Source organism: Phocoena sinus, chromosome 3 (assembly GCF_008692025.1).
Source record: "Phocoena sinus isolate mPhoSin1 chromosome 3, mPhoSin1.pri, whole genome shotgun sequence".
Lineage (NCBI taxonomy): Eukaryota > Metazoa > Chordata > Mammalia > Artiodactyla > Phocoenidae > Phocoena > Phocoena sinus.
The window spans coordinates 97,266,451-97,283,251 of NC_045765.1; the positions used below are offsets into that span (position 1 = coordinate 97,266,451).

Below are 16,801 nucleotides of genomic sequence, written 5' to 3' on the forward strand. Positions count from 1 at the left end.
AAGTCTACTGACCTGCTCCCGAAATGAAAAGTTAAAAGAACAAATGAACAAACAAACACCATTTAAAGGCTCTGAAAATGGTTCAAAAGGCAAAGAGCACATCAAGAAACAACTATTCCAGAAAATCTATGAAAATTTGGTAAAAAAAGGGCTAGAGTGTGTGGTATTTAAACTAACACTGCTCTCTCCCTCTCTGCTTCAAGCAAGGCAGAGACTCCATTCTGGAGGGCTGCAGCCAATAACATGGGGTTCCCTCTCTCCCAAATTCCCAATCTGAGAACCTTCTACATGTGTGAGGAGCAACATTCAACATTTTTCATCCCATCGTCAACTACCTAGTGCAGAGGCTGAATCCTTGGCAAGTGAAACAAGAGGTGAGGACTCTTCCAGCACGCCCCCCCACAACTAATGGAATGGAGGCTCTATCTTAGGTGTGGTGCATTGAAAATACTGGAGCCCGGATCACCTTTGCCCTGCACATAAGGCAGTGTTTCCACACTAGGAAAGACAATTTTTTTGTGTGGTCCAACTTACCAATCTTTTCTTTTTATTTTTTTGTGGTACGCGGTCCTCTCACTGTTGTGGCCTCTCCCGTTGCGGAGCACAGGCTCTGGACGTGCAGGCTCAGCGGCCATGGCTCACAGGCCCAGCCGCTCCGCGGCATGTGGGACCTTCTTGGACCGGGGCACAAACCCGTGTCCCCTGCATCGGCAGGCGGACTCTCAACCACTGCGCCACCAGGGAAGCCCACCAATCTTTTCTTTTATGGTTCATTTTTTTTTTTCTACCCTGTTTACCAAATTTTTGCCTTTCCCAAGAACATGAAGTTATTCCCCTGTTTTCTCCTAGAAGCTTTATTACTTTACCATTTATATTTAGGTCTATGACCCATTTTGAACTTTTTGTGTATGATGTTAAGGTAAAAGGCCATGATTTTTTTGTGTGTGTATGTCTATAAGAATATAAGTTCTCTATTTTGGCAAACAAATTCTCTTATGCTTGGAATTTACGATCTTTTGTTGACACTGGTATGAGTAGTAGTGGGCAATACTTAATATTCTTAAAGAATTAATCTAAGAACCATAATGTACTTCGAATACAATTGAGATGTATTGTTGGAAACATTCCATCAATGGGTGTTTTAGTCCCAGGATTGGTGTCATGAGACAAAGACCACAGATTGAAGGTCCCTCATAACTAGAGGCAAATGGCCGTGCTGCTGGAGAGTAGTGAGGAACACTAAGACAATGGCCAAAATACCGGATGAGACAGACCAGCCCATACCTCAGTGTACCCTACTGTAGGATTCCCAGTAACAGGAGAGGAGAAAAGTCACCTCAATGACTTTTTTTTTTACCTCAATGTCTTTTGGGTTCTAACAAGAACCCAGCATAGGCACAGAGGCTTCTTGCCCCACATCCATAAGGACACATAAGTTTCCCCTACACCCAACACTATCTCAAGAATTAAGAGGTAGAAAGGGGGCCAAATGTCAAATGATTTATATTCCTGATGGAAAGTTTATTCATTGGATTGAGTAAACATATAGCAGAGAAAAAATTTTAATTGGAAAAGGTTAACTTTGCCTGGTAAAATTTACCTTAGCAAAATTAAGAGCTATAGAACAAGATGAGATCATTTATAGAAAATAAAGTTACTGCACATATGAATTGTGTTGTGATGTGTACTGTTTTTAACTCTAACCTGGTAAGCATTGGTACAGTTAAGAGGTACACAGGCTCAGGATGTTTCACCTTAGGCAATAAAATCTATAAGCTGAATTGGTTACCTTGAAGCCAAATAGAGAGGGAAGGCTGAAGAAGCTTTTCCTTCATGCAGGTATCTGATGCTGTGCCAGGAAGTTTTAAGAATAACAACAGGAATGGAGTTAATGGGTCATTTCAGTTGAACTGTTCCCTGGTGGCTACAGTGGGCCTAGGACCACAGAGTGGAGAGACAGAATTTGCTCTGATAGTTGCCGACTAGAGAGCCTTTGCTATTGGCAGAGAATACTGCTAACGGTTTTCAAACTTCCACAGAGTAATGCTTTCTTCCGATGAATTCTTATTCCAGGAAACCTAAAATATAAGAGATATGAAGGTTAAGAAGGTTATTTAGACAGTATCTATCTGCTTTCTTATAATATCCCTAAAGTAATTCCATAGCACTTTGAAAATCACTGAGGGAAGTGCCAGTTCAAGACAGGTCAGCTGAACAGACACAACTAACTTGGGCTCTGATACAGTTTGGCTGGAATCTTTTGCCTCAGGCTAACATGCTGAGAATGGCTTCCCAGAGAAAGTGAGCGATCTGCCGGGGAAATGTCTTCCTGGAAATAATATGGATGTTGAGGTCTAAAACAAAGACTGCTAGCTGTACCTGCAACATCCATTCTCCCTTTTGTCCTGTGAAGCACATGGTCACCTTGAATCAACATAACATTTCCTAGTACTTAATAGCAGGTAGTGTTAAAAGTTTCAGAAATGGAGACCTGACTGAAATAAAGACTGCAGCCTGGGAAACACAGATTCAACAAACACTTGAATTGAGTTCTACCAGACTACAAAATGGGAGAGGCTTATAAAGGCAAAAAGTTGCAAGGCCACAGTTAAGTATATGAGTTGTTTTTCAAGAATTATGATTAGAGCTGGCAAGAAGTGAGGGTGCTTGGTGAGCATGGATTGGTTGGGGTCTGAAATGGTTGCACAGTTACAAAGGGAGACCTTGAGACGATAAGGTTGCAGCTGGCAAGTGTTGTTCTGAATATGCTGGTGGTGTCCTTGGGCCTGGAACATTTCAAAGAAAGTTCAAGTTCTCAGTGATGCAGAGACCAGAGACCATATCCTCAATGGCCACCTGACTCCATTCTGTGTGCCCAAACTGTGATTACTCCATTATAATTTCAATCTGTTATTAGTAGTTATGTGTGACTGTATGTCTAAGTACTGACATATAAGATATAAACAAAAATGTTGTGAGCAACTTCTGGCTGGGAAATTCTTAAAGGACTCTTCCTTCTGGCTGGAAGGTGGGCATAATGTCCAGAGTTAGAGCAGCCACTTTCATCGGTTGTAGATGGCACATATTGAGCTCGACAGAACCACAAAAATGTAGAAACCTGGTTCACTGATGATTGGAAAACTAGTCCTGGGGTACCTACACTTATGTGTGTGAGAAATAAACTTCTATCTTGCTTAAACTGCTGTTATTTGGTTTTTAAAAATCACAAACAGCTAAATCTTAACATCTAAACAAATAAATGATATAGGAGAAAAATATCACATAGCAAAGCTCGAGGTTACACTGTTCCTCTGAAAAAGGTACAAAATTGACTGGGGGATGGGGGGAGGGAGACAGAAAGACAAACCAGGAGGGAAATTCTCTTCCACAAGGATAAAACCCTTCTTAGTTTAATAACTGTGAGAGACTTCAGCTTACCTTTCTATTTTCCACCCCTATATCCTTAAGGTAATTGTGACTAGGAAAAGCCCTATCTACTGACTCAGAGCCTCATTTTTCCCTCCTGTTTAGAAAACCTCCACTTACACAACTACAGGAAAAATTAATGCCATGATTTACTTTGAAATGCTTTTTTTTTTTTAAAAATATAACTCAATGGCTCAATAGAAGATGAATATGTAAACAGTTATATGACAAAGCTAGTACAGTATAATAAAATGTTAACAAGAGAGTCTAGGTAGTGGGGACACATTATTTTAACTTTCTTTATGTTTGTATATATTCATGATAAAATATTGGAAGGAAAAACATTCTAGCTACCTCTAAAGTAATCAACATAACCCATTTTACAAAGACCTAAACAGAAAATCAGGGATCACCAGATATTCGCAGAAAATCAATCAAAGACAAGGATGACAATAAACAGAATAACCAACCTTAGAGGAAAGAGAGATGGTTGAGGAAACAGAAGAAAAGAATTTTCAGATGATATTGTAAACATAAAAGAATATTCTACTATGTAAAATAAGCAATCAGAAAATAAGAAATATTTCTTGAAAATTAAATATATTATATCTGAATATTTTTAAAAATTCAATGACGTTAAACTTATCTTGAATTTAAATAACATTAAGAGCTAAAAGTTATTGAGTCCAAGTCACCATCACTGTTCATCTAGATGAACAAAATAGCCTCACAGATTGTCTGCCTAGTTCTATACTGACCCCTTACAGTCAATTCTTAAAGCAGCCGTAGAGACCCTTTTAAAATCAGATAGTGTCTCTCCTCTACTTACAGTGACTCCCCTTTTCATTCAGAGTAAAAAGTCTTAACAATAGCCTCCATGATCCCTCATTCACACATCCCTCTTTCCTCTTCTGCTACTCTTCTTTGTTTTCTTCTTTCCAGCCACTTTGGCCTCCTTAGAACTGTTTGAACAAGCCAGGTATCTCCCAAACTTAGTGTTTTTGATCTAGTTTTTCCACCATTGATTAGTTTTGCCTCTTCTAGAATTTCATATAAATGAAATTATAACCAGCATACCTTTTTTGCATGCAAGGCTTCTTTCACTCAGCTTAATGTTTCGAGGTTCATTCATGTTGTTCCAGGTATTAGTGGCTTGTTCCTTTCCATTGTTTAGTAGTCTGTTGCATGAATATACAAAAATATGTTTATGCCACTGTCTGATGGACACCTGGATTATTTATAGTTTGGGGCTATTGTAAATAAACTGCTATGAATATTCTTATATATTTTAATTTATCTATTGGCTTTTTACATTTCTTTGCATTTCTTTTAGTGGTTATTCTAAGTATTAAAATGTATATCCTTAACTTTCTATAGAGTATAAACATACATTCACTACTTACCCCACCCTGCCCTTTATGGTATAGCTAACTTTCATATGTACTATATCAAAAGATATAATAAGCCTTACTAGACAATGTTATAATTTTTGTTTTAAACAGTTATATGTATTTTAGTGAAATTAAGAGGTAAAACATATATTTACTGAGATATTTGCTACTTTTGATGCTCTTTCTTCCTGAAGATTTGAATTGCCATTTGATTTTATTTCCCTTCCTTTAGCATGTCTTGTAGTGCAGATCTGCTTGTGATAAAGTCTTTTACCTAAAACTTTTTATTTCACCACTCTTGAAGGATATTTCACTAGATACAGAATTCTGGATTGACTGTCTTTTTCTTTCAGCACTTCAAAAACGATCTACTCTCTTCTGGCTTCCACTGTTTCTGATGAGAAGACCCAAGTTCTGATCATTTGGATCACTGTTCTCCTATATGAATGTGTCATTTTATTCCTGCAGCTTTCAAGATTTTATCTTTATTGTTGGTTCACAGAAGTTTGACTTTCTTGTGCATAGGTATGCTATTTTTGTGTTATGTATGACCAAGTTCACTGACTCTATCTTCACAATCTCCATTCTTCTGTTAAGCCCATCAAGTGAATTTTTAAAAATTTCATATATTTTGTTGTTTTGTAATAGAATTTCCATTTGGTTCTTTATTATAAATTTTATGTCTCTGCTGAGAATTCCTGTATTTTCATTCAATGTGAGTATTCTTTTCCTTTAAGTCATTAAGTATAGTTATATACTTATAGTTCTTTAAGTCCTAATGATTCCAACAATGAATTAGCTTGGGATCAGTCTCTATTACTTGTCTTTTCTCTCTTAGGAGAACTCACACAACTCATCATATAGTTGTACTCACAGCTCAGATTTACTACAGGAATGTAGTGTGTGTGTGTGTGTGTGTGTGTGTGTGTGTGTGTGTGTGTGTGTAAGAAAGAAAGCTCATTATAAGGATGAGGGAGTATATCTTAAAAGCCCACTGACCACATTCAACATTAAATATATCAAGTTCCAGTGAATATTGGGAGGCGGAATAAGTTTCTGAGGGTATTTGGGAATAATCAGGTTGCCCACAATACAGACATCAGTATATAAGAGGATTAGAATGAAGAAGAGTTAAGAGTAAATTTTATGCTTAAAGAAGTAATTGTGGAGAACTAGGAATAAGAGAGTTCAGAATTGAGATATAAACTGGAAGGGAAAGTTCATAAAAGTACCAAGAAGAGATTGAAGAATTACTCAGTCCTAATATTCCAAAGAGGAAGTACCATTTCAAGCTTGAAAACATGATTTTTACATAATTATTTGACATATTTTAAAATTCATAGTTTCTCTTATATATATATATATATATATATATATATACATATACACACATATATATGTCACAGTATGACATATATTGAATATGTGGTGCTTGGGGGTGGGGGAAATAAGCAGAAATCCAAATTTTTCTTGTAATACTACAATCTAAACCTTCTTTGTCAGATGTTTTTCCCTACCCCTAGATTATTAGCTAGGCATGCATTATGGCTTTTCTGTTTACATTAGGATAATTTTGGAACGTCTCAATCTTAGTTATTTAAAAATCCAATATGATCTAAATCACTTTAAATGTTTCCTATTCATTGCTTCTCTTCATTCATTCTTTCTTCTTCTGTTTTTTTTTTTTTTGGTCTTCCACACTTTTTCTGCCTTCTCTGATTTTAATTGAACATTTTATGATTCCAGTTTCCATCCTCTCTTAAGATACCAATTAAAACTTTTGTTTTTGGATGTTCTAAAATGGTTGCCTTACAATTTGCAATATACATTTACAACTTACCTAAGTCCACTTTCAAATAACACTATAATGCTTCATGGGTAGTGAAAGTACAAAGTATTTTCAATTTCTCCCTCCTGTCCTTTATAACACTGCTGTCATTCATTTCACTTACCCATAAGCTATAATCAAAGAACACAATGTTGATATTATTTTGAACAATGTTATCTGTTACATCAATTAAGAAAAGTTTAAAAAAATATTTTACCTTCATTTATTGCTTCTCAAAAACTCTTTCTTCATGTAGATCCAAATTTCTGATGTATAACATTTCTAGCTCTTTGAAGAACTTCTTTTAACATTTCTTGCAGGGCAAGTCCACTGGTGACAATTTCCCTCAATTTTTGTTTGTCTGAGAAAGTCTTTATTTTTCCTCTATTTTCTAAGGATAATTTCACTGGATATCAAATTCTAGGTCTTCAAGACTTTAAATATATCATTCCATTTTCTTTTTGCATAGTTTCTGAAGAAAAGTTCAGTGTAATTCATATCTTATTTTTTCTCTGTAGGCAACACTGGTTGTTTTCTCCCCTCTGACCTCTTTCAAGATTTTCTCATAGCCTTTCATTTTCTGCTGTTTGATTATATATGCCCAAGTGTAAGTTTTTAGTATTTAACCAGTTTAGAATCCTCTAAGCTTCCTGGATCTGTGGGTTTTAATCTGTCATTAATTTTGGAAAATTCTGTCCTTACTTCAAATAGTTCCTTTGTTCCTTTTCTCTCTTCTCCTTCTAGCATTCCCATTATGCATATGCTAACTTTTTGTAATTTCCCCACTTTTCTTGGATATTCTGTTTCATCTTCTTCATTCTTTTTTCTTTTCAGTTTTGGAAGTTTCTATTGACATATCCTCAATCTAGATTCTTTCCCTGGTTGTGTCCAGTCTACTTATGTGCCTACCAAAGGTGTTTTTCATTTCAGTTCCTGTGTTTTGGATTTCCAGCATGTCCTGTTGATTCCTTCTTAATGTTTTCACCTCTCTGCTTACTGTCCCCTTCTGTTTCTGCATGTTGTCCACTTTCCTTCCACTTCAAAGGCTAAAGTGGTCTGGAGTTGAGTATTTTCATTCCACTAGGTTGGTAACCCCCCAGTTGGTTAGGCTCTGGTAAAACAGTTTCCCTTAAAGGAAGATTTTATTAAGGAAAATAGAGAGCTCTGGGCATATTTGAAAATGCTCACTTTTCCTCTCCCACTGTCAAAAGAGAATTTTTATCTGATTTTCAAAGTGAGAAGCTGGTAGGTCTCTTGGAGGTAGCAGTCACAAAAGTGTGCCCCCCCCACCCCCAAGCAATGGAACCACTTGGAGTTTTAATTCTCAAATTAGTCCATGCGTTTTAATGCCTAAAGTAGTCCACAGAGAGCTTCTGGCAATTCATCTATTATAAGTGGAAACTAGGTTGTAGAAAAGTAAGAACAGAAGTGTGTAGAACAATTAAGAAACAATTAGAGCATCCAGTGAGGAGTAGCATAGTAGTTGTAGAGGTGGTGAGAATTGGTTAGATTTAGAATACCTTTTGAAAAGAGCCAATAGATTTTGCTGAGGGACTGACTGGATGTGAAACTTGAGAGAAAGAAGAATCAAACTATGAACTGAACAATTCTAAGAGTCAATATGGCATTTGCTGAGATGTAAAGATATACACTAGGAAGAGTGAAACAGGTTTTGGAAACAGAAAATGGTTTGAAATGCATGTTAAATATCCTAGTAGATATGTTGACTAAGAAGTTAGATACGTTAGTATAGAAATCAAAGAAATCATGGCTGGAAATGGCTATTTGGAAGCCATCAGCATAGTGATGCTATATAAAGACAGTGAAGGAAAGAATGAGATTACCTGGGGAATAAAGGTGGCTAAAGAGGGGAAGAGAGCTGAGACACACTAAGAAATGAGGCAGAGTCTAGCAAAGAACAATCAAAAGAGCTCTGTGAGTTCACAAAAGTCAAATGAAGAAAGCGTTTCAAGTTTCAAAAAGGAGGATGTGATGAACTGTGTCAAATGCTGGTGAATGGTTAAGCAAGATGAAAACTAAGTGTTGCCCCTTGGATTTATCAGGATTGTTTAAATGCCCAGATATCTACAAACTCCCTTTTTATGAAAACATATAAACTAGCTAAGAGGTCTCACATTCAAGTGTGCGTAAGAATTAAAGACCTAGAGTTTATACCTAACATCACGTATCCTGCACTTTGTGGGCCACTTACAGTATTTTCATGAGTAATTTTTACTCTCAGGGATTTTTACCGTAAAGGCTGAGTTTAGATCCAACCCACTGTTAGCGATGTGATCCTTGCTTTACACAGCTGTTTCCAATCTATCCTATTAGCAGTCAGTAGATAAAGAAAATGAGTACCTACTTCACGTAAGTCATAATTTACAGGTAAATTTAATTTTCTAAATCTAGACTTTTCCACTCCCTGTCTTTTCTGGTGTTGAAGGGACCAGGTGAAGCGGGATAAACCATGTGTGGGAGAGTGGGCAATTAATGGCATGGGCACTCTCCCAACTGTTTTTAAACTACGCTTGGAGAACGAGGCTTCACGGTGGCCCCATACTCTGAAGTAACCCAGGAAGGGGTGTCCCTTACTCCAGAAGAAAGAGCGAAGGAAAGGCGAAGAGAGCCCCCAATGACATAACAGGACAATCCCTCCCTCCCGCGTGCCTTTCTCTCCCAGCCCACCTACCGCCACAACAACCAACCCAGCGACCACGCCCCGCCTCCTTCCGGCTTGTCGCGGCCGCCGCCGACGTGTGCGCAATGACGTTTCAATCGCCTGCGGACCCCGGAAGTGCAACTGGAACTTGTTCGGGGCGCGGATCCGGAGAGGGAAAGTCGTAACAACCGCACGAGGGAGTTCGGCTGGCGAGCTGGAAGGCCACGCCTCCTCCCGCCTCCCCCCACAGCCCTGTAGCTGGGGGCAGAGCTCAGGTAGGACCTGCGTTTGCCGGGTTGTGAACTCCCGGGGGGGCAGGCCCGGGCCGGAATCAGAGGAAGAGGCTGGCCTTGGTTCGTCTCGGGCGGGGGTCGCTGGCGCCGCGTTTCCTGCGGACACTTCTGCCCTGTGTACAGGACCCCGCTGATGGGCAGCTTACACCTGCCATTTCCACTTCCGAGGCGGGGCATTACACATGTGTTCCCTGGATGAGTCTCCTTACTCTTGGACGTTTGGGGTTCTGGGAGCCTGGAGACTGTAGCGTAATGGGCCTTTCTAAGCTTTCTCAGGTGGGGAGGTTTGGTGGTTCTCTGGTTGAAGATTTTTCTACGAAAATGATCATCACCTGCCAAACCTTTACCAGAAGACATTCGCTGTAGGCAGAAGATTAAAGTGCAGTTATAAAATGCTCCCCAAACTTGTAACGTGCATGGGCGCTGGTGGGACATTTCACTGGGATGAATTCTTAATTGAATACTTTTGACTTTGAAACAAAGTTAGGTATATTTTGGAGGCAGTCTTCTCTTTCTCTCATCCAGAGATTTAACATATTATTCTAGTGCTCCAGAGTGTGTATTTGTTATGCCAAGTAATTGGTTACTTAATTTTTGGCTATATTTATTGACAGTCTTGTTGCCTTTGTCTGTTTCCCCAAATCCTGTGAAAAGTTGCAGAGTGAAAATCCTTTGGTTTTCAGGCTAGCGAGTGCCTTGTACCATTTATCAAAACAGGTGAAATGTGATGCAATCCACGGTATCTTTTTGTCTTAAAGCGGTGTTAGAGGTGTTTTCTTCGTGCTTGTTTTTTATCCCTCATTGTAAGGGACAGATACAGTAGTATTCATTTGATGTATTTAGAAAATAAGTCAGGGAGCAGTTTTTTGGCATTCTGGTACCAGGCTTCTATCTGACTCTTTAAGTGTTCCTTCCACTTAAGCCTAAACCAGGAATGCTGTGGATGGCTTAGAAGCAGTGGCTGTCGTGACGCTGGTAAATGGTAGAATAGCACCAACGCCAAGAGGGCAGCATGACCTATGAAACCGTAACCATGCACCCACTCATTCCATTAACAGGTATTTATGGGCAATCTTCAGTGTGCCAGGTGGTGTTCTAGTTGCTGGGCTCCCAATAGTGAACAAAATGGGCAGTCTTTGTTCTGAAATTTACACTGTAGCCCATAGAGAAGGACAGTTAGCAAGTAGATATATCAGATAGTGATAAGGGCTATGAAGAAAAATAAAGCACATTGAGGGGAGAGAGAATGAATGATGGAGGATGCTGTTTTAAATAGGGTGGTCAAAACCTGCCTCTCTGGCCGAGACAGTGAGAGGCCCGCGCACCGCAATGAAGAGTGGCCCCGCTCGCCGCAACTAGAGAAAGCCCTTGCACGGAAATGAAGACCCAAAACAGCCAAAAATAAATAAATAAATTTATATTAAAAAAAAATAGTCACAGGACAAGGCAGTTCCCATTCTACCATTTAAAAAAAAAAATCCTGCCTCTCTGATAAGAGGACTTTTGAGTAGGGATCTGCATGAAATCAGAGAGTGAGCTCTGCAGGTATGTGGGTATGTGTTTTAAGCTAGGAAAAGGCCCTGAGGCAGGAATGTATTGGTATATCTTGGAATAGCAAGGATACAGGCATGGAGGCATCAGTGTTTAAAAATCTCAGGAATATTTACTCAGTGTTTTGTGTGAGCCTGAGAGATCTTTTTTATTGACAGCCTGTTTTTCTCAGCTTTCCCAGGCAGACCTCTATGAGGATAATCTGATGTCTTCAGATATGTAGAGATGTTTCCAAGCTTTTCATTAGTGCAAACAAAATTAAGCACTATTTACTCAGTTGAACATAACTTGAGCTGTCTGTTTTAGGGTCAGATTGGGTTTGTACAGTGGTCGTGGGTAACTAAGTAGCAAGTGAAATAAGCTAACTTATGTCAACTTTACTTTTCATTCCTTTTTTAAAAAATTGTGGTAAAATATACATAACATACAATTAGTCATTTTAACCATTTTTAAGTGTACATTTCAGTGGAATTAAGTACATTCACGTTGTTATGCAGCTGTCACTACCATCCATTTCCAGATCTTTTCATCTTTCCCAGCTGAAACTCCATACCCATTAAACATTAACTCCCCATTCCCCTCTCTCCTCAGCACTGGACAACCACTAAGCTACTTTCTCTATGAATTTTCTGTTTCTGTCTAGATACCTCATATAAGTGGAATCATACGACATTTGTCCTTCTTCACTGGCTTATTTTGCTTAGCATAGTGACTTCACAGTTCATGTATGTTGTAGCATATGTTAAAATGTTCTTCCTTTTTTTTCTTTTTTTTTTTGCGGTACACGGGCCTCTCACTGCTGTGGCCTCTCCTGTTGCGGAGCACAGGCTCTGAACGCGCAGGCTCAACGGCCATGGCTCACGGGCCCAGCCGCTCCGTGGCATGTGGGATCTTCCCAGACCGGGGCACGAACCCGTGTCCCCTGCATCGGCAGGCAGACTCTTAACCACTGTGCCACCAGGGAAGTCCATGTTCTTCCTTTTTAAGGCTGAATAATATTCCATTGTATATATAGACTACAATTTGTTTATCCATTCATTTGTCTGTGAATGCTGGGGTTGCTTCCACCTTTTGGCTATTTTGAATAATGCTGCTATGAACATGAGTGTGCAGATATCTGTTTGAGTCTCCTGCTTTAATTCTTTTGGTTCTATACCCAGAAGTGGAAGTGCTGGATCATGTGTTAATTCTATGTTTATTTTTTTAAGTATTGACATATTATTAACAACAATGGCTACACTATTTTACATTCCTACTGGCAATGCATGGAGGCTCCATTTCCTCTGCATCATCACCAGCACTTCTCCACGTCCTCACCAAGCACATTTTCTCTCTCTCTCTTTTTTTTTAATAATAGCCATCCTAATGGGTGTGAAGTAGTATCTCAGTGATTTTGACTTCCCTACTAGTTGGTGATATTAAGCATCTTTTCATATGCGTTTTGGCCATATGTATATCTTTTTTGGAGCATTATTCATTTAAGATCTGATTTTTTTTTTTTTTTTGGCTGTGCCACATGGCTTGTGGGATCTCAGTTCCCAGGGATTGAACCTGGGCCATGGCAGTGAAAGCCCAGAATCCTAACCACTAGACCACCAGGGAACTCCCCTTAAGGTCTGATCTTAATAGAAAATTTTGCAGGGTTTTTTGGGGTAAATTTTTTAAGGGTTAAGAAAGCAGCCACCTTGTCTTCTGTTACTTTTTTAACCCTAAAATACTGTAGTTGTAAAAACTTAAATTGTCTATAGACCAAGTATCTGCAGTAACTCCAAAGTTAGAAGTAAAAGAAACCATAAAGCATCTTTTGTAACAGTGAATGAACCCCTGGGTATCAGACTGTGATGAAAAGAGTTCTGAACAGCCAAAGATCATCCCCACCTGCTTTGATTCTTTTTCTTTTTATTTAGAAGGAAAGGAGTGTATCAATTGGCTGACTATGGCTGTGAAATAGATCTCTTTTTTTATGGTAGCTGAGAAGAGCAGGAAAAGAGATAAAAATGATGAAGAAACAGAAAAAGAAGTGTTAGTAGTTGGATGTAGCTAGAAGGAGAATGGCAAAGGAGTTCAGTAACAGTAATGGACCTTAAGCACCAGAACTGACAGCAGAAGAGGGGGACCTGGCAACAAAGTGACAGAAAGTAATATAGCTCTACAGATTGGAATGGGATGGGGGACAGGGAGAAAGTGCAGCTGTATCTCAGCATGTGGTTCTGAAGTCAGCCACCTAGCCTTAAGTGATTCAGTATGACCTACTGTATACAAAGTAACATATGTCAGTTCATCTGGTTCAGCAGTTAGTATTTGGAGGGTGTGCAGTGTATACAGTCCTACAGAAGTAAACTAAGTTGTTCAGACCATGTATCACATCATTTCCAACCATAGAGTAATGAGGTTTGAGTAATTTAATGAGTAATGTGTAATTTAACAATGTTCAGCATTGTTAAGAAAAAAATTTTTAGACTATCTGTTTAAGAGAGGAAGGAATTTTTTTATTCAGAATGGCTGATGACCCATTAATGCAAGGTAACACATCTTTTTTTTTTTTTAACTATTGAATGTTTTGTACCCTATTCTTTATTAAATACTCTTCATTTAGCTAACTATTTCAGTTATAAAGCTTATTTAAGTTGATTACTTTGCTTTGATTTAAAGTAATAAATGAAAAATTGTACCACATTTTTGCTTATCACTCTTGGACAAATTAAAATTGATTAATTTGCTACAGATGAGGTAGCAGATGACTGACTTGCTTAACATTTTACAGCTAAGTTAAAGATAATTTAGAGGTAGAAGTGCTGTGCTGCTTTCTCTGATATTGTATTCTTGTCTCCTTGTTTTTGAGAACAGTTCATTTTTGTAATACAGATACTGCAGTATAGATAGCAGATAATTTTTACCGTAGGGAAAAATATCACCGTGAAGACAGATCATTGAAGCAAAGCATTTATTGTATGTTTGTTTCCATTTCTTTATAGCAGATTGAATATTTTAAGCATGGTCTAGGTTGATAATATACTTAGGGTTGATTTGCTCAGAGGTTAGAGAGGTGCTAATAAAACTAAGATTGTGGATTCGGGCCTTGTAAGGCCCTTTAATAGCTAATTAAGGGAATGATAGCAACTAATACCCAACATTGTAACTGCCAATGGCTGTGGGATGTGGCTACTATTCTTATCCCCTGCTAATCACATTGCCATTATCTGTGATAGGTATAAGAAAGCAACATGAAAGATACTATATGTGGCTCAACAGATACAGTATCTCTATTTAAAAAACAATTTGGAGTTAATATCCAAGGTAATGAAGGAGTGTGATACCCTTTTCATTTACAAAGCATAGCTTAGTTTTGTGTGCTTTGTTTAGAACATGGAACAAGCTAGAATTGTGACCAAGATTATAACTTGAGGTGATGCAGTTTAAGAAGTTGAAAAGTTTGATTAATTGATAGGTGAGATGCTCTCTTGATTTGAATTACCGCATTCTTCTTGATATCATCGTTTTTGTCTATACTATGGAAATGACTCTCTTACTAACTCAAGTAGTTCGGGAATTAATCAATCATCTTGCCTCCATTTGGTGTAATACCGTTTAATGTAGTTGGAGTATTTATCTTAAATGGTAATACCCAGGAATTGGTTGCGTGGCAGAGAGGAGAGGAAGGATCAGATCAGGAGGTAAAGGAAGTAGTGGCAGAAAAGTAAGGGGGTTTGTCAACAAGTGTTAGCTGAATGGGGATTGGGCACTGGTCTCGAAAGAGATAGGGAGAAGGGAGGGATAAAGGAACAGAGAAGGGCCCAAGATCTACATGAACTGAAATATGAGGCAAGGAAAACAGGGCAATAGTTAGGCAGGATCTCAGTTATCTGAATCAGTAAAAGATGGATACCTAGTCATAAGGCAGTCTGGACCCCATACTTGAGGATCTTACGTGCTGGTTGGGGTGTCTGCTATAAAGACAAGACTTCAGCAAAATTTTTTGTATTATGATAGAAGTATGTATAGGATGGTATGGGAGAGGCACAATGCCTTACCTGGGGTTATTGAAAGGCTTTGTGGAAAAAATGCTACCTAAGTTGAAAACTTACGGATGAGTCATTTAAAAATAAAGTGGATGGGCTTCCCTGGTGGCGCAGTGGTTGAGAATCTGCCTGCCAATGCAGGGGACACGGGTTTGGGCCCTGGTCTGGGAAGATCCCACATGCCGCAGAGCAACTAGGCCCGTGAGCCACAACTACTGAGCCTGCGCGTCTGGAGCCCGTGCAGCGCGATGAAGAGTGGCCCCCGCTTGCTGCAACTAGAGAAAGCCCTTGCACAGAAACAAAGACCCAACACAGCCAAAAATAAATAAATAAATTTAAAATGATAAATCTAAGAGATTAAAAAAAAAACAACAGTGGAAAGGCTTTCTAGACAGAAGAAATACCTCTCAGCGGTCTGGTATTTGTAAAACACTAAAAGGAATTTACAACTACTAGAGCAGAAAGTTTGATTGTAATGAGAGATGGATTTGGAGAAAGAGATAGGAACCAAGTCATGGGAGGAGGGGCAGAGGATGTGAGGAGAATGTTGTATAGTTTGATAAGAGGCCTGAACTTGCCTCTTTAGGCAGTAGGAACTATTGAATAGTTTCTCTTGTCTCCTGTAGGGTAAAGGATTTAACCTTGCCCCAAAAGAGGTCTGGCCTTTGCCCTCAGCTTCTGGATGGTAATCTCTAGTATTTTTGTTTTCCTTGGAGCTTTGGGTCACATTGTCTAACAGTGTGATTTAGGTTAGGGGCTGCCTGTAGCCAGAGAGACTATGTGAGTTAGGGTAGGGGCTTTGGGTCCCTCGGTATCAGTTGACCTGGAAACTGAGATCAACCATGTGGGCAGTCATTCAGTCATGCCTGTGTAATGGAGCCCCAATAAAACTCTGAACACCATGTCTCCTGTGAGCTTTCCAGGTTGACAGTAGTCCGTGCATATTATGACATATAGTTCTCAAGAGAACAACATGTCCATAACTTCACAGAGAGAGGACATCAGCAGCTCTATGTTTGGTACTCTCCTGAACTTTGTCCAATATGCTTTTTCCCTTCCCTGATGTTAATCTGTATTAATTTTCCTGTGGTAAACTATAATCATGAGTATAACAGTTTTCAGTGAGTTCTTTGGGTCTTCCTAGTGAATTATCAAGCCTGACAGGGCTTTGGGAGTCTTTGAACTTGTAATTGGTGTTAGAAGTGGAGGTTATCTCTTGTGCTGACTGTGCCATCTAACTGTGTAGTTGTCCAAAACCTTTCATATCTCCTTTCTCTGCTTCTTCCTTCCTCTGATTAGGGATAAAAATGGCTTTAGCATTTGAAAGCAGGGCCAAGTGAACTGATGATGTTGAAGCACCCTATCTTCTAAGATTGAGGCTGTTTGGAAAAGTATCAAGAATGTTATAACACAAATGTTCCTAAACATGATGTTATCCCTTGATACTTTTTAATTGCTGTGGACTCAGTTGCATTCTCTCAGAATTTGTATGTTGAAGCCCTAACCCCCCAAAAGTAATTAAGGTTAAATGAGGTCATATGAGTGGGACCCTGAACTGATAGCATTGGTGTCTTTCTATGAAGAGACACCTGAGATCTCACTTGATTTCCCTCTCTATCATGTTAGGACAC

The 16,801-nt window shown here is 39.0% G+C and overlaps 1 protein-coding gene and 1 long non-coding RNA gene across 5 annotated transcripts in view; one reads left to right on the forward strand and one right to left on the reverse strand.

Moving 5' to 3' along the window:
• The window catches only part of LOC116750737, a 61,473-nt gene extending 52,085 nt beyond the window's left edge, over positions 1-9,388 (reverse strand). Inside the window, exons 1-2 of the long non-coding RNA XR_004349081.1 lie at positions 9,338-9,388; positions 1,790-2,078 (exon numbers count right to left, since the gene is read on the reverse strand). This is a non-coding gene — a long non-coding RNA (uncharacterized LOC116750737). The remainder of the gene's footprint in view (positions 1-1,789; positions 2,079-9,337) is intronic.
• A 22-nt stretch (positions 9,389-9,410) lies between these two features.
• The window catches only part of FAM172A (family with sequence similarity 172 member A), a 428,631-nt gene continuing 421,240 nt past the window's right edge, over positions 9,411-16,801 (forward strand). For 3 of the 4 annotated variants that reach the window (XM_032625780.1, XM_032625777.1, XM_032625779.1), the window contains exon 1: positions 9,434-9,582. The gene's annotated coding sequence lies outside the window, so the exon portion shown is untranslated. Of the gene's footprint in view, positions 9,583-16,801 lie in introns of all 4 variants that reach the window. The other variant, XM_032625778.1, reaches the window with a different exon arrangement.